The sequence below is a fragment of the Larus michahellis genome, chromosome Z, assembly GCF_964199755.1.
Source record: "Larus michahellis chromosome Z, bLarMic1.1, whole genome shotgun sequence".
Classification (NCBI taxonomy): domain Eukaryota; kingdom Metazoa; phylum Chordata; class Aves; order Charadriiformes; family Laridae; genus Larus; species Larus michahellis.
The window spans coordinates 13,647,911-13,666,313 of NC_133930.1; the positions used below are offsets into that span (position 1 = coordinate 13,647,911).

At 39.5% G+C, this 18,403-nt stretch overlaps 1 protein-coding gene across 3 annotated transcripts in view; it reads right to left on the bottom strand.

Annotated features, from left to right (window-relative positions):
* Nucleotides 1-18,403, bottom strand: part of PRLR (prolactin receptor) — a 175,013-nt gene that overhangs the window by 26,028 nt on the left and 130,582 nt on the right. For all 3 annotated transcript variants that reach the window (XM_074570489.1, XM_074570491.1, XM_074570490.1), the window contains one exon: nucleotides 4,167-4,235. The gene's annotated coding sequence lies outside the window, so the exon portion shown is untranslated. The remainder of the gene's footprint in view (nucleotides 1-4,166; nucleotides 4,236-18,403) is intronic.

The following is an 18,403-nucleotide window of genomic DNA, read 5'->3' on the forward strand; positions in this document are numbered from 1 at the left end:
GGTGGTGGATGTTGTCTACCTTGACTTCAGCAAGGCTTTCGACAGGGTCTCCCACAGCATCCTCATAAGGAAGCTTAGGAAGTGTGGGTTAGATGAATGGACAGTAAGGTGGATAGATAACTGGTTGAAAGAGAGAGCTCAGAGGGTCGTGATTAGGGCACAGAGTCTAGCTGGAGGTCAGTGATGAGTGGTGAGCAGCTCTGTGGAAAGAGACCTGGGAGTCCTGGTGGACAACAGGATGACCATGAGCCAGCAATGTGCCCTTGTGGCCAAGAAAGCCAATGGCATCCTGGGGTGCATCAAGAAGAGTGTGACCAGCAGGTCGAGGGAGGTCATCCTCCCCCTCTACTCTGCCCCGGTGAGGCTGCATCTGGAGTACTGTGTCCAGTTCTGGGCTCCCCGGTTCAAGAAGGACAGGGAACTGCTGGAGAGGGTGCAGCAAAGGGATACAAAGATGATTAGGGGATTCGAACACCTCTCTTATGAAGAAAGGCTGAGGGATTTGGGTCTTTTCAGTCTGGAAAAAAGACGATTGATGGGGGGATCTTATCAACGCTTATAAATACTTAAAGAGCGGGTGTCAGGAGGATGGGGCCAGGCTCTTTTCAGTGGTGCCCAGTAACAGGACACAGGGGTAATGGGCACAAACTTGAACATAGGAAGTTCCATCTCAACATGAGGAGGAACTTCTTTACTTTGAGGCTGACAGAGCACTGGCACAGGCTGCCCAGAGAGGTGGTGGAGTCTCCGTCTCTGGCGACATTCAAAACCCGCCTGGACGCGTTCCTGTGCAACCTGCTCTGGGTGACCCTGCTCTGGCAGGGGGTTGGACTAGGTGATCTCCAGAGGTCCCTCCCAACTGTTATCTTTCTGTGATTCTGTGAATATGGACCTATTAATGACACAGAATAAACTCTATGTATAATGCTGGTCACGTGTACTTGGAGGGAAAAAACCCCCAGGTTAACCCCTTTAAAACAGATTTAGAACACAGCTACAAAGATGATCAGAAGACATGGAGGCGGTCTCATGATGACCGGCGGAGGCAGTCTCATGATGGCAATTTAAGGAATTGGCTCTTTACTCCACATAAGGATGGCTGTCTTCTATAAACATAGCAGGAGATTAGCATCAAAAGAGAGAAAATAAGAATGTGTAAATGTCTAGTAAATGTTGGAACAAGAGTAGATGGCCATAATTAGCTCAAAAAAATAGAGAAAAATGTTACCATCACAGCAGTGAGTTTCTAGAATAGTCTTCCAAACATAAAAATCCCATTTATTTTTCCCAGGTAGTCTGATCTATTATGAAATATACATGACATGGTTGTTTGTGATAGCTGAGACTGGACTTTGTGATCCAATATATGTTCTCCAGGCTAGCGTTTCAATTCAAGTTATATATCTTGAGTTATTAACAGTTAGAAAACTATGCAGAAGTATGATATATCTGGCTGTCATATCTTACATCTAGGATTTAATACTTTCAAAGTATTTTCTATTAAAGAAGTAACAGAACCTCTGTTTATTTGAAGATCATGCTTAAAAGCCTCTTAGAAAAGCTTCATTCTGATACTTGTATTGCTTTCGGAAGGAATGTAAGCAGCAGCAGAGCAATGGCCAGAAGGCTCCAGGCATATTAACCATATTCCATTTGTTCCAGTGCCTATGTCTCCACGGTTGCCTGGTATTTGGTATTTGTGGGTGGTTCAAATATTGTTTATAAGGCTTCTGGAGAGATGTCTTCTTTTTTAAAGATACGTGCTTTAATAGAAAAAATAATGACCACTTTGTCATAACTATATCAAAAGTGCATCTCCCCAATCTATGACTTTGAAAATGGTTTCATAAAAGGGTAATTAGCATTACTGAAGATGCTGTGAGGGAATGCCTTACTTTTGTGACTGAATGCATTCATTTATAAGGGACACAGTGGACATTGATTTGCCAGAATGTCATGCAAAACCAAGGGCTGAGTAACTGGTATTAAAAGATCACATGCCTCCTTTTTGAAGGTTTTGATTAAATTCCAATGAAGTTATTACGTTCTGACATTATAGTTGAATTTTTCCCTTTTAATGCAGCTGTTATATGGTATTCAACAGCTGCACATTGCACCTCAGAAAACAGTGCACCTTGATGGAAATGGAAATGATTACCAGGGTTTGAGAATGCACAGAAGTGCTAGATACTCCTGTAAAACAACCCTACTCTGCAACTAATAATATCATGAAAACGTAGGTTTGAAAACTGTGCTTACAATGATACTAGATGAAGCTGAAAGTTAAGTATCAACACTGAAATCAGGTGCTGTGGAGCAGGGTTGAGAGAAAAATGTCCTTGTCCTAATTGAGTTCTAGTTCTTACATTCTTTTCTCTGTCTTTCTTGGCTATACTGAAGGATGAATTTCTTCAGAGTGACAGAGAAGTATTTACTCAGTTTTGCACAGATGAAAAAATTTTCTGTCTGCAATGTTTTCAAGCTTGCAGGAACAACTGTATAGCATCCCCTGGCAATGACATTATGGCCATCACAAGCCTTGCTCGTGCTGCTAAAGAAATCTAAAGCCAAAAGTACTTTACCAGTCTATACTGAACAAGACTCACATTCCCAATACTTATGACAATAAACAATGTTCAACCTTCAGGCCCAGGGCAAGGCAGTTTAAGGAGTCTCAAAACACCATTTAAAAGGCTCATCACCATTTAAAAGGCTGAACTGCAGCTGTATGAAACCAAGTACAAATATAGAGCAGAATAAAGGAAGAATGTGACAGTCTGCTAGACCATCCAGAATCCTGCTGGACATACATTCAGCTATACTGTGGACATTGCATGAGTCTGCCTTCCCATGCTGAGTTCTCAAATGCCAGCGCTGATACATGTCCCTAGCCAAGACATGGGCATCGCTGTCACTGATGTGTTTCTGAATGACAGGGATGGTTGCGATTATACTGCAAATTTAAAGCTATGGATAGGCAGCGTGTCCAGAGCTCTGCTTTCCCACTCTGAATGAGCCCTAACTGGGACTCTCCAGATTCTGAACCCCTCAGGCACCCAGTACAGCCTTCATGGCAATGTCTAGGCTCCAGAGAAGACATGCGTCTGGTCTGAATTTCTTGTGACTGATTCCAGGTGGCTACTTTCAGCACATAGGTTTTGTGGAGTGCTTTGTGACGATGCATAGTTCCTGCTGTTGGTATGTAAGGGAACACAGAAATCCAATTAATTTCTTGGGACCAAGCACTTCATATTTCTGTGTTCCATAAATTGGAAGCACCTATAAGTTATTTTAGATTTCACCTGAAAAGCCTAAAAAAGGGTTTCTAATATATTTTTCCTAAATTTCTCTCTTAAACAAACCTTCTCCTAATGACCCTTTGTATTACTTCCTTTGACTAGCAGTCAATGTGTGATGATGAATGAAACCGCTTCTCTAACCCATGGAAATACACTCCTCAGTCTGAAAGACTTATGTAATTTCTGAAAAAGAAAAATCATGACACCCCAGATTCTTGAAAATAGCTTAGACACTAACTGCTCCATCAAAGTATTTATGCACTTAACACCTATTAATTTTACAGAACCAAGCCTGAAACTTCTTTTAGAACTCTCAAGATCTAAACTGATGAGAAAAGCCAAGACAAAAAGAAGAAAGTGCCATTATACCTACTTTACAGATGGGGAACCAAGACAGAGAATGATCAAGTACTTTGCTCAGATTCATACTAGAAATATAAGAAAAGCTAAAAAAACTGATCCTACTGGGTTTTTACTTCCTTTTCTTTTCTGAATAGTGCCTCTATTGCCTTTGTTTTCCCAAGAAAACATGATCTAGCTAACAATAGCAATCTTCCTCTACCAGTCGCACAGCTCCCGCATATTCTATTTTCTTCTCTGGTGGTCTGTACTTTTAGCCATAATTTCAAGATTATTATTTTTACAGCAGTCCTTTTACAGACAATAAAAGCGTAAGCTGAAAAGAGTAAAATTTTACAGTTTCAAAGTTAGAATTTACATTAGAGCTTGAAAATTGCTCTTGAAATATGACGGAAGTTCATCTCTACCAACTACCAAGCCCAATTCCACAGTCATTATGTTGCTATAATAATTTTAAATATTATTTTTATCTAGCATAGTCATGAAGTATAAAGTCCAGTTTCCTACCTAAAGCATTCATGTGTGCGAGGAAGATTTTTGTTCCTCTCTTTCATGAATGTCAGATCACTTGATAATCTGCAAGAGAAAAAAATTCCAGGATTAGTATATTACTGGAAGTATCACTATTTCATTCCTAAAACATAAGCAGCAAAAAAAAAATAAAAAATCACTCTTTGTATTAACTGATTCAGATACTGACACTCTAAGTCAATACATTTAAACACTGACAGCAATAGCGTTGGTGAAATATGGTGAAATACCACTCTTTCCTTTATCTGTTTCAGTAAAGGCACAACATTTTGCAGCAACTTAGGATGCAGTTTAGATCTACCAGTAGACTGTGCTAGGCTATGCAATTAAACGCTAATCACCATCTACACAAAGGCCGGGACAGGATCAGATAAAAACTGATGGAGTTTTAGGGCAGAACCCTATCAGCCTAACTAGAGAAAATGGGGCGCAGGGAATTGGCTATGCCTAAGACTACCAAAGCACTGTCAGACCATTGTCCCTTGTGTGGAACCCATAAGGAGAAGCCTACCAAACAAATCCTCTTCCCCATATGGCTCACAGACTGAAGGAGGCATAGCACTCGCTAAGGGATGAAGTGGGGAAAGAATCTGAGGAGGAATGGAAGGGATCAAAGTGAACTGGGGAGAAACAAGCACGGGAAAATAAGGTGAAAAGGGTAATAAAGGGGCCAGTTACGTGTAAACTGGTGGCTTGTCTGACTGAGATGTGTGCCTGATCACTGCCGTCTACCCTATATTCTCATTGAGTCCTATTTCTAACTATTTTCCGTCTGGGTGTCTCCAATCTGAGTGGGTACATTTGGTGTCAGTGAGGAGTGGGACTGCAACCCTTCGGGATCATACGCAACTCCCCCGCAACTGGGGAGACCAAGGATCTGGGGCCAGCTACTGGGTCAACGTAAGACCCGCTGCTAGAGCAGTCAGGTTTTTTTGTGCAAATGCACACGCATACGCGTAATTGTATGTGTTACATCTCTGTTGATGTGTGTGGCCTCTGTGTGTGTTTATTGTGTCCGTATGCCCACCCATCAGGAGCTGCTCAGCTTTGCTACTGGCAGAACCTGAGGATATGGACCTACAGCAGCCTCACATCTATGGGGCTACCTGACTCAGCTGCCTTTAACAGACTGAAATTAAATATTTTACCAAAAAACAACACTATGTTAACTAACTGTTCTTTGTCATCCCATCTGAATGCATATGCTGTGAAAAAATAATTTAGGTGAGTTTCAGTGGGCCACTTAGCTGCCAAAGGAAGAAAAACTATTTATACATTAAATTACTAACTTTGAAATTACTAACTTCATCATCGTATTTCTTACAAAGTCTTCTATCTTTAAACAGTTTACAACAAAGTAAAATATTTTTACAACATTAAGAACGGTCTGTATTGCCTGGAGACTAGGTAGGAAGCTGTATTACACGGTTACCAAGGTATTCTTTTGTTTGGCTCCATTTCAGTAAAGCTAATGAGAACAATAAAAATGCCGTGAAATTATTTGGCATTATGCCGTTACAGAGGATTAGGTTTAATTGAGGGCGATAAATGGTTTCTTTGTTGCGTGCATCTATGTAATCGCATAGATAACATACAACTGAATACAGCAGAAATCATGTTTGCAGTGAACTTCCTCAACCATGACATAAGGTGAAATGTAGTTTAAAGATGGAGCTCAGTAACTGCTTCCTGCTTTAGAAAGGACAGAAATCTGGTTGTCAGTGTGCACACTGGGAACACAGTTTGTCTCACGATTGGCTAAGCAGAAGAATTCTCCCAAAATACAAGCTGCCATATAGATCTAGATCACTTCACAGAGACGCATAAAAAACTATGCAATTGTGCCACATTTCAAAGGAAGCCTCGTTCTATGAGAAAATGTATGGTTATGATAACTAAACAAAAATAAACCTTCCTCTACTTTAACTGATTTCTACTACTTGCTACTACATCAAAATATACAGTTCTAGCCTACCAGCAAATTTTATTCTGCTTTCATGACTGTTTTCATCACAAAGTGATATCATGAATTGGTGACGCATCCCTACATAATATGACTGACATAAAATGTGTTTTTTACCAAAGCTACAACAGTGCCATAAGCACTGGCTTGTTCATATCTGTGATTGGAAAGGATCATCACAGAGTTGACCTGGCCTCCTGCGTTAACCAGGAAAACGACTCTCACTCAAGTACTTCTACATCAATTAATGATTTTTCAAATCATATTTATTATGATAGTCCTGAGAACAAAGGCAGAATCCCACTGTCTTAGGTACTGTACAAAGAAGAGTTTCTGCTCTTAAGAACTGAAAATATAAAAAACCCAATTAATAACACAAAGTGGAAGAAGGGGATACAACAAGCAGGTCAAAACCTGAATATTTTTGGTTTGAAACTAAAGATTATTTTCATCGCGAAATATTTTCAAAATATCCCATAAACTGGAAACCGCATATGAAGAATCAGTTTTTGAAAATTCACTTCAGAATGTCATTTCACAATGTCACAAATTCTTCTTCAACTAAACCCAATGCATGCAAATTTTCAAAATTCCAAAATGAACAAGTATCACCAACTAACATAAAGCATTTTATTTTGAGATTTTCCAGAACATCTTCTGAAATCTAAACAAATAATTACAGTTTTATTACAATTTTTTTCCAATGAAAACATGTTGTGATGAAAAATTTCTCATAATCTTTAATTATACAAAGAATTTCAATGAGCAATGCAAGGGCCTGAAATGTCTTGCTATTTTGACATTTCTGGGGGAAGATGCTGGTGTAGAGGTGAGGGAGTTTGTTGTGAAGGGACTAAAATGACTGAAACTTTACAGGAAGCAAAGGAACAGGACTTTGAAAGTAGCACAGGGAACGCAGTAACAGACAAAAGTGTGAAAGGTTCATGGAGTGCATCTGAGGTAAAGCGACAATGAGGAAGGACACAGAAGGGGGAAAGAACAAACAATCTGGTGGCACCGGACACTGGGCAGTAAAGGGTTGGATAAAGCTGTAATTTAGAATGTATTGCAACACCCGCTTTGAGTTTCAAAGCTCCATCCACTGCCATCCCCAAATAGCCTTTTCTTGGTGAACACAGGCAATGGGGTTGGGGGGAGCAGAAGCATTTTCTGGATCCTAATGGCAGCAGGCATCCGTAAGGTAACGCTGAAGAAAGCTGTGACCTTAGCTCTAGCACGTTTTCTTTATTCCCTCTCACCGAGACCATCCATTTTGGCTGAGTGTGTCTGGAGTCTACCTTCAAAGCTTTATGACTGTAACAGAAAGAAGCTGTCTGCAAGGGAATAAATGTTCAATCAAAAATGTGCTCAGTAATTAACAATATCAGTGGGAGCAGAGAAAACTGTTGGACAAATAATTGTTTTCTGTTTCAGTGTTCTGTTTTTCAGGAGGTCCTCAGTATGAGGTTGTAAAAGTAGCTGTTTCTTTGTCTTTTTCTGAGTACCTGTTGTACGTTTACACTTGAATTGCTTAAGTGACTGTAGAGTTACTCTGTAAAAGAACACAATTGCCAAAAATTACTGCTCCAATCAAACTGATATAAACACTCAATGACCTATTATTTGCGAACATTAACATTCCTCAAACATACTGCCTGACCTTCCAACTTGCTGATTAAGGAGCCTTGTGGTTGCGTGGTGGAGGCTGCCACTGATGCCACACGCAGATCGAGTGGCACACGGGCTAGCCAAAGGCGAGAAACAATGTTATCCTGGTAATCTACAACTGAGGGAAAAATCTGCTCTTAACAATTTCGTGAGAGAAATTGCTGACAATAATGGGAATAAAGCAATGTTTAACCTTCAACCTCTCACTTGCCTGAGCTTAAAATAATTAATCTTTTGGCACTTCTAACCCAAAGCATTATACTCCCTTTAATACAGAAATAACGTGGATATGCAGAGAAGTATCTTTATCACACCTAGCTCTAATCTTGGTGGCATTTTGTAGATCTCTTCAGTACCTAATTCCCGAGTAGACTCATGTTGAACACATTTTATAAACAGATTATTTTCTACGGGTATTTACATAGGTGGCATTAACCTCTAATGTCAGTAAAAACCACACAGCTTCCTTATGAGGAATGCCTCATTACAGAAGTGAAATGTTCAAACTACTCTGAACTTTCTACATGCCAAACCAATAACAGTATCAATACCGCTGTATCACAGCCCTGTTAAGCTCCACATAGATGGTCATCTTACAGCAAAAATATCATTATTTAATCACGGTTTTGCAGTGGAAGAATACTGAAGCTCCTAAAAGCTGCAATATGCATTCCAAACTGAATTCACCCTTTGATCAGGAGTACGACCTTCCCTTCTTCACGATGAATACATAAACTGAATGAAGTATAGAACTAACCTGATCTATACCCTGTCTTCATGCCAGGCTACTATTCCTTGGAGTTTCTCAGTCATGGTGAATTTTGTTTTGGTTTTTTCATTTGTTTTGCAGCATAAGGAAGTGAACCTGAGGTTGCAGACTGTGAGACTTTTATGTACTTGTTTACGGCACAAAGACTTACACTGCAATCTCCGGAGGTTAAAGGTAAATTTATTAATGTATTCATTCATTAACCCATTCATTCATTAACCCACTTGCTCTGTTCCTTAGAAACTGCAAGGACAGTATTGTGTCTCCTACTGATGAATGCATTTCTAACAGGTAATATTTGCATCTCAAGAAACAACTTGAAGAAATCTTTTTGCAAAGAGAGAGAAATCTTCATTGTGCAGCAAAGGCAAACAAATGGCTTCACAAATGAAGATTAACTAAATATGGGATATTAGGTTTTGGACTATGGATAGTGTTTAGTTTCAACACACGAAGGACACAAGAATGCCTCTCCTTTACCTTTGCTGTAACACCAAATATGCCCAATTAGATGTAACATGAATGTTTCGGTTCGCCCAACTCCTCTGTGGAGTTTGCACACTTCTTGGTTAAATAATGAAATTCTAATAGTTCTAATATTTACTTCTACTAAACAGAATTTGGAGAACAAATGATTTCAAGGAATAAAAATTATATTCTGTACTGAAGCATAAATCTATTTTAACACTTTTCTTCAGTATGTTCCTGTTATTTGGTGGAAAAAGGCTCAGAATGAAATGAAGGACTTTTTGTTACAGCATGTATCGATGCATCCGGTTACATCTGGTTTTTCTGTAAATGTTCTTAATTCACTGTGTATTGTATAGCGTCAGTGGCTGTGAAATTTCTCCTTCTTTGCACTCAGTCTCAGATTGAACCTATGGAGTGTACGATAATTATCAAGTTTTATAAGCCTTATTATACTGGGTAATGACTTCACCTTGGAACAGTGAAGTGAACACAGGAGCCCTCTGCCTTTGAAATGGCATGCTGCTTCAAGATTATAAAACTGCCATCCAGTTTAGCGGCCAAAGGGGAAGGTATGAAGGTGAGCTATTGGAGTGGTCAATTCAGACCTGCTTGCAAGCAAAACCATCTGATCTTCACCTAAAATAAAACTGACCAAAATTCAAAAGTTTCAGTAACTGCAGGTAGACAAAGATGACTTTTTATGCCCGAGCATCTGAAATGTCAGATCTGCATGTTTTAATCAGACAAAGGCTGTCTCACAAAAATGTCAAAAAAAAAAAGAAAATGTGAAAGTGATAAATCTGAAATATCAATGACATTTATTTTAGAAGTATTTGATATTTACAAGGAAACAAAGACAAGGCATAAGCATCAGGAACCTTCATGCTTGCCCTCTGTATGTTGGATTTCATGCTAAATTGCAGCAAACTGGTAAATTTTACTAACAGCTGAAATAATAGTTTTAAGTATGGTAATGTAGATCACTGGAAATCAACCATCAGCCTCCATAATTAACATTAACCCATTTTGGCTTATATCACAGTACGATCAACTACAATTAATAATTTTGTGTAGGCACCCAGTTAGCCAATCATATTTCAAATGGTAAAAACATTCATTTTGTGTTTAATCCACAATATTTCTTCCACAATCCCTGAAATAAAAACCTTATGCTGACATTTATGAAATGGCAGGAGGAAAAAATGCTGTAACTGTGGGGTTTACTTTAGGTAATAACAAGACAGGCTTTTAAATCCTTGCTTACATAAAGCCTGACCTTTTCCTTTGATATAAAAGTCATTTTTATTGAAACTTGGATCCACACCTTCAGACATTATTGTTACCTGCATCCTTTCAAGTTGCCTTTTCAGTGATGCCTTTTATGGTCATATGCCTGCATCTTCTTGGCTGCATGCCGTAGGTAGCAGCATATTTTATATAATTTAAATAGAAAAATCATTGAAGAATAACACAGCCATGTTTTAAATTTATCTTTTAATTTAATCATTGAGTTGCTCCACTGACAGTATGTTCAATATATGATCTGACACTTCTTAACAGATACTGGCACCAGACTTTCAAATCCAATTCAGATTGTTTGTTTAACTGGGCATGGTAGGAACCCTGAGACAGAATAGTGAGATCTCTGCCTCCCTTAAGGTCTTCTTCCACTTGAAATCTGCATCCTTCAGAGTCCATGAGAAATAGATCACTACACCTCTGACATGGCTGCCAAAATAACAGTCTTAGGAGGCTATGACCTGCACATAGAACAAAGCAGCGGTGAAGCAGCTCAAGCACACAACATCTATTAGGGCTCTAAGAACCATGCAAGTAGGTAAAAAGAGGCACCTCTCCTTCCTTCTCCCTGGAGCTTTGTCCCAGGTGCAGCTCAGAGAATGTAAAGGACTCAGCTTGAAAAAGTTGCTGTCTGGGTGAAGAACAGGTTTTGAGGGTTGCCTCGAGGTAGTCTTTCAAAACAGCAAAAATAGCAGTAGGACCTTGGGAAGACAAATTAGTTGCAGACAATATGGATGGGTAATTGAGGCATTCTGAAGTCTTTAGATGTAAACATACATTTTCGAAATAAGTAGACCAGCTGAGTCATAAAAATCCATTGGGTTATAAATACTGTTTTTCTGGGTTTTTTTGCTTGGATTTTTCAAACTGATTTTTACCTCACTTTCAGAGCCCTAGCTACATTTAAACATTTTCCATCTTACTATTCATTTACACAGCTACTTTCTATGAAGTATGCTAAGTGGTACAAAATTTTCTAGCTCTTCGATAATACGTATCAATTCTTCTCCGTAGTTAAATGCTGCTGAATAGCGCCCAGTAAGGACACACTCAGTTCAACGGCCACCTCTGCCAATGTTCCTAAACTGCTTCAGGTGCCTACTGCCCATGAAGCAGCATGCCGATGCAAACCTCATTTCTCCGTTCTGGACTACATTGTGAGCTACTCAGGACAGGCATCCAGAATCACACAGACTGAGCAACAGGCGCACCTATCCGAACACACAACCACTAACCTCATGTGTGGATATGTTACTGCCCTTCAACAGAAGCTCTAAGTGCAGTCAGGATGCCGTGTTATCCTATACAGACAAGAGATAGGCTATGCCCCAGTTGTTGGAAGGTTAAATAAACACAGTAACATTTAGCCCCTTCTCACAGCCCATTTTGTCTTTGATATGAAAACCAAATAAAGAGGACCGATTTTTTAATAGAGATTTCTGGTACATTCCTCCTCCAGTGGTGCAAAAGAACACGGGTACTGCAAGGTGTTGATAGGCATTTTATTCCAAAATCAACTCCACTATTACAGTTTCCAACTCTAATTTAATTGCTCAAATCTTTAACTGCTTAAACAAAGTTCATTCTTTGAAAGGTGAAACTGATATTTGAAAATACTGATCTACGCGTAGAAACATATGAAAGGAAAAGGTCACAGGCTCTTTTTTAGGTCTCAAAAACTCAGATTTGAGTAAGAGTGCTTACTTTTTATACCTGCATATACCTAGAACAGTTTCACAATTATGCGTATACAATGGTATACACAAACAGAAAATCTCTAAATCAACAAGTGCACAATAACAACCATGTTGCTATACAAAGTATGACTGTTTAGTCTTAGCTTATTTATTTATTTATTTATTTATTCGATTAAGCTTACTCCTTTACATTTTAATACTCAGTCTTGAATCACCAGGTCCTTCAAATAACTTAAAACATTTAAAAAAGTAAAAAGTAAACTTTTACAGGATCACATTCTGAGCACATACATTTGTGAGACTAAATATATGAGTATTTTCTTTAAGCATAGTATAAAAGACACCACACGGAGCACTGCACCCAGCTCTGGTGGCCCCAACATAGAAAGGACATGGATATGTTGGAGTGAATCCAAAGGAGGGCTATGAAGATGAATCCAAGGGCTGGAGCACCTCTGCTACGAGGACAGGCTGAGAGAGTTGGTGTTGTTCAGCCTGGAGAAGAGATGGCTCCAGGGGAGATCTTATAGCCCCTTCCAGTACCAAAAGGGGGCCTACAGGAAAGATGGGGAGGGACTCTTTATCAAGGAGTGTAGTAATAGTATGAGGGGAAATGGTTTTAAACCGAAAGAGAGGAGATTTAGATTAACTATTAGGAAGAAATTCTTTACTGTGAGGGTGGTGAGACACTGGCACAGGTTGCCCAGAGAAGCTGTGGATGCCCAATTCCTGGAGGTGTTCAAGGCCAGGCTGGATGGGGCTTTGAGCAGCCTGGTCTAGTGGGAGGTGTCCCTGCCCATGGCAGGGGGGTTGGAACTAGATGACCCTTAAGATTCCTTCCCACCCAACCCCAACCATTCTGTGATTCTATAAGCTCTGTTATATATCTACGTTGTATTCATGGGGCAACTGCAAATAGCAGATGCAAGAAGAAAGCAGTCTTAAGATCTTTTATATGGCAAAGGCAAGACTCCTACTGAGGCAAAGTCTATTAAGACCACTGGCCTGGAATTGTTATCCTATTTTTCCATGTGATGGATTTTCCTATCATTAATACTACATTTTCTTCACATGCCCCACATCTGATAATTTCACCTGCTAAAACTCACTCACGCTTGTGAGCATTTCACAAGCCAGACAGATCTACCTTTTGGTGTTATTACCAAGCATAATTTCTAGGAATTATACGTTCATAGCTCACAAGGCTCAGCAATCAAGAACATGGCCTTTACTATGGTCTGTATGAACCTCTTTACTCCTTTGACAGTCCTGTTGATCTGAACTTACTTTTCGGGATTTCAGTCTTCTCAGTCATTGTGATGAACGCAATGGGAGTTACACGCTGCTTTATTTAGATTTTTCTTGCATCCTAAGTATCGTAGCATCTGAGGATTTTTTTAATATAGTACCTACAAAATATGAATCGTTACATGTAGAACATATAATATTAAGTGGAGTCTTAAAACAGTGACACACTAAATGGATGTGAATTATTGCAAAATTTTATGGAGCGATTCCTAATTTGACACAATTTTTGCTCAAATTCTTCAGGAAACAAGCATTTGCCTTAGTAGCAGCTTCTCAAGGTCAGTTTTGATATGGAATTAAATTCACTAGTATACACTCTGATATGAAATCAATTTTATTTCACTGAATTAATGCATTTTTGCCAATCAGTGAATTAAATACTTATATATGTAATCAATCCATTCTAGAAACTAAAAAGGATAGGAAATACTTTGGGCTTTTGGTACCATGACAGGGCAAATACTCTAGATGATGGGCTAAATGTGTCCCTTAGATAGGTAAACAATCAGCAGGAAGCACTGCTAGCACCAGTAATATCATTATCTTTAAAAAACACTGTGGAAATACAGGGGGAAACTGTTAAAATCAGAGGCATTTCTGCAGGCTGTCTGCAAGTGAAATTGGTAGGAATCTCCATTGGTTCAAAGGCTTTAAAACTATGCTCTCGGTTTAGAGACTTGCTGCTGCAAGTGTTATCCAAATGTGTGGATAGGAGCCGGAAAAAAAATTTCAAGGGCAGAGAATCATGGAGGGCACCAAGCCTTCCAGGCATCACCCAAGAGGTGGGGAAGACAAAAGTGAGCACCAAAAAGGAGGTGTATGTTCTGCTGACAAAGAGGGAGAATTTGAACTCAGCTCCAGAGTTCTGCTCCCATCCCTGCCAATAGCTTAGTCTCTGACATCTAGGACATCTCTTGCCCACCTGCAAAATGGGCAGACACCAAATCTCACTGAGATGTATATCTTTTTAACTACACTTATAATTTCCATGTTGATTGAAATTAATGTTTCCAAGATACTTTGAGGACTTTAGATTAAAGGGGTTATTCATGAGCAGAATTATTTCTAGTAGGGATTTTGTTGTAAATAATTTTAAAAAATATCCAAGTCGCAGGAATTTTAGTAAACATTTCAAAGAATCACAGAATAGATGAGGTTGGAAGACCTTCAGAGATTTTTCTAGTTCCACCCCACTGCTCAAAGCAGGGCCAACTAAAGCAGGCTGCCCAGGGTCATGTCCAGCTGGGTTTTGAATATCTCCAAGGATAGCAATTCCACAGCCTCTCTGGGCAACCCTTTCCACTGCTTGTCTGCCCTCACAGTAAAAAAATATTTGCTTATGTTTAAGGGAATTTTCCTAATACTTCAGATTGTGCTTATTGCTTCTCGTCCTTTTCCCGGATGCCACTGAGAAAAGCCTGGCTCCATCTTCTTTACTTCCCCTATCAGGTATTTGCACCCATTGATGAGGTTCCCCTGACCCTTCTCTTCTCCTGGCTGAACAGTCCCAGGTCTCAGCCTCTCATGGGTGAGATGGTCCAGTTCCTTAATTATCATAGCGGTCCTTTGCTAGACTCACTCCAGTATACCCATGTCTTTTTTCTACTAGGTATCCCTAAACTGAACACAGCACTCCAGATGCCCTAAACTTAAGACTATCTAACCTTTCAGGACAACACTCAAAAACTAGAGCTAAAATATATAACTAATAATTCCATTCATTGAGAAACGGAGAGAATCTGAGGCCAGCTCCAAGAAGAACTTTGCGTTAGAGCTCCACTATGCTCATTTTCCACTGGTGAATATGTATAAGAGCTGGCACTGAGGTTCAGGAAATTCTGGTTCTAATCCCAAATCTCTTTTTATTTTCTTTTATATGATATTTTTCCATTAGTCAAAATCTGATTCCTTTTTTAGAGGTGCTGTGTTCATAACAAAAACAGCAGCCAATGACCTAATTCCTTTACAAACTACTTTATTTTTGACTTACAGCTAAACCATTAAATAAGTCACAAATTCTCAACCTGGGAACAAACTGTCATTCTTCAGAAAGTTCATCTGTGTGTGTTTGGCTAACTGCATGGAAAATAAAAGCTTTGTCATTTCTTGATATTTTTTTCTCTCCCTCCATTAGCATGCAGGTTGGTAACCCCTAACAAGAACTATATGCCTGGGATTTCTATTTGAGTGACATTTTCAGCGATTGCACTGAAATTACATCCCAGAACATTTTAATGATTATCACTTTTCAAAAAGCTCAGAATGACAGAACACTTCTCAACTCAGGAACATGAGTCTTTGCTCTTTTCAGCATCTACAATACGTAGGTCTGTGTTCTTCCTGCAGCTTTACTTATACGACTATGTCTGACATTAAAATCCAGAAAAGCCTCCTGCTTATATGATGAAAGCAGTACTAGGTTATGAAGTCTGTGCGCAGAACCTGACTAAGGACATTGTGAATTGAGGAGACGGGCTCTGTGCCAGCTATGACTATGGCAGCAGAGAAGAAGAGACTACTCATCCCGGTTTTTGTAATGATTTATGTACCATCCTTCTTCTCAAGCCAGGAGATGAGTTTTGAATCACAGACAGCTGGTATGAAACAAAATTATTCTCCAATAGTTCCATTCTACATAGTGATATTGACCTATGTTGGTGGTGCCAGGCTGTAATGAGTGGCTTAGAGACGTTGCATATCCCGTATACCCTGAGTTGCATCAAACATTTCTTGGCCACTGCTAACACTTTGTGCCCTGGAATACAGTAAGTCTGTAATTTTATGAGAACAAAAGCTCCTTCATGAACAGTTTTGCAATACTGAGTCAAAAGGAATTAAGTTCTAAAACGTGGCAGGAACACATGATTAAGCTGAGACCAGACTGGAAAAAACCATGTTTTTCCATGAGCAGTGGAACTAAAAAAGCCTGATTTTCTAAGAATTTGTTTCACCTTGACACTGTAATACCAGCTTCCTCCTTCTCGACATCCTCTATGATACTCCACTGGCCAAGAGACACACTATGGCTGGGCCGGAGACAAACTTATGCCGATGGAGTAGCTTCTTCATGAGTCGGCTTGAATGGTCAGCATGCATATGCTGATGGTCTAACGGGCTTTTGCCAAATTAAGAGTAATGTTAACTAAATACTGCACAATCTTCCTTCCACATGAGGAGGATCACATGAGGGGCCCTCTTTGCCATTCATTTGACAATTTTCAGAAAAATTGTATGTTTCTATTATCTTCAGGAATTCTACCCTCTTTTAAATATGATTTATACTGGGCAACAGGATAATACAATATTGGCAGGAACAGGGCCTATAGATTGTGAGATCAGTTAGCCTCAGTTCCTTAGTAAACCAAGAGCAGTTTCACATATCAAAATCTCCAATGATTACTTTGTCAGTCATTTTAGAGCAATTTTTATTTTATTTTTCTGGTAAGCCTGTAACAGTGTTTCTGTTCACTCTGAAAATGCAGTTCTATTTTATGGGTTGCCACCTGAGCAAACAGGGCATAGGCTTTTAAAAAATATTTGGACTACAAATTAATGCCTCACTTAGATAAAAATAGACCTGTTTGGCCATTTGCCTAGAAACCAGGAGGCATCAGTTAAATTATCCTAGGGATAATTCTTAGGGATGTCCTAGGGAAATTCAACCCCAAATCTCTTATTTCTTATGGCATAGAGTAATCTGTGCTAGAATTGTTCTCTACCCCTCTGGTTTCCATTCTTGGCTATGAATGCAAGTTACAGGGACAGAAAAAAGTTAACCAGGACAGAATGTGACTATTGGTTAGTGTTTAGAGTACTTGGTTGGGAAAGAATGAGGTTTGCTCGTTCCTTGGCCAAATTGTCTGTTTACCATATAGTAGCTGCTTAATGTAAAATACATGAAGAGATCTAGTGGGCAGGATACACAACACTTTAAAATATCAATGCAGAGGAATGTGCAACACAGCCTGGATCTGAATTCAAATGTGAAAAGTGTTTTGCTGCTTAACTGGCAGGGCTGTTCAGTCTTCTACAGTAGTTAAGGAAGAATGTGAGGAACAAAGGATTTGGCTGACTGATCAGGAACTGTCCTCCAGCCCTGTCTGGCTTGCTCCACTGGTGTTACAAATTCACAAAGAAAAGTCAGAGAGACAGGCCAATATTTTTGTTTGCCCAAAAGGCAAAAGGAAAGGTTTGGAGATGTAGTTTCACGGGTAATCACCACAGAGAAGATAGACGCAGTTGTTGATTCAGATGAGATGCAGAGTAAGAAGTGAAATGGGACAATGAAAGAAGGGATAATGAAAGAGGATCAAGAGTAGACTCCTACAGAGAAAGAAGAGAGAAGACATGCTGCAGTAGTCAAAAGAATTATGGAAGACAGATAAAAGGAAAACTTCTGCCTCCTGTCACGTGTGTGTCTGCACATGCATGCATGCAGAAGGGAGGGGAGGCTAAGGAAGAAGAGAAGATAGTTCTCCGTATCTTCCCTGCAGGTACTGGAAGACTGCCATCAGGAAAATGCAAGCCCATATTTTCTTTTCTGTTTACAGTTCTAATGTCCTGTTGTCACTCTCTGGTTGTAATCCAAAACTTTTACCCTCTTGGAGCACTTATCTGGATTTTAGGCTGACCTTCTGATGCAGTAACTGCATATTCATTCTATGATGTCTGTGGCCCTTTCTCACTCTTCCAAGCAAATGGAAACTGCAAAACAAAAGCTGGAGTTCATTGGCTAAATGTGACGAAAACTGCACCAAAATACTAAAAATAGATATACATGAGGTAATTACCAAGTCATATTTTAACACTTAAAAATTAGCCTTATTATATTGTGCAATTTGATCATTGCTGTGTTCATATCTTGTGTGTATGGATGCAGTTAGAAACGTGCTTTGCTGCAAATAAACTATGTGGTCTAAGTAGGGAGGCAGGGTAAACAGCACCAGGAGTTCAACAAAGCACGTGAACCGGCCTGCGGGCTCTCATACTCTCAGGAGAAATGGCTGATAATGAAGCAGTCTTGAAATTAGAGATTCCA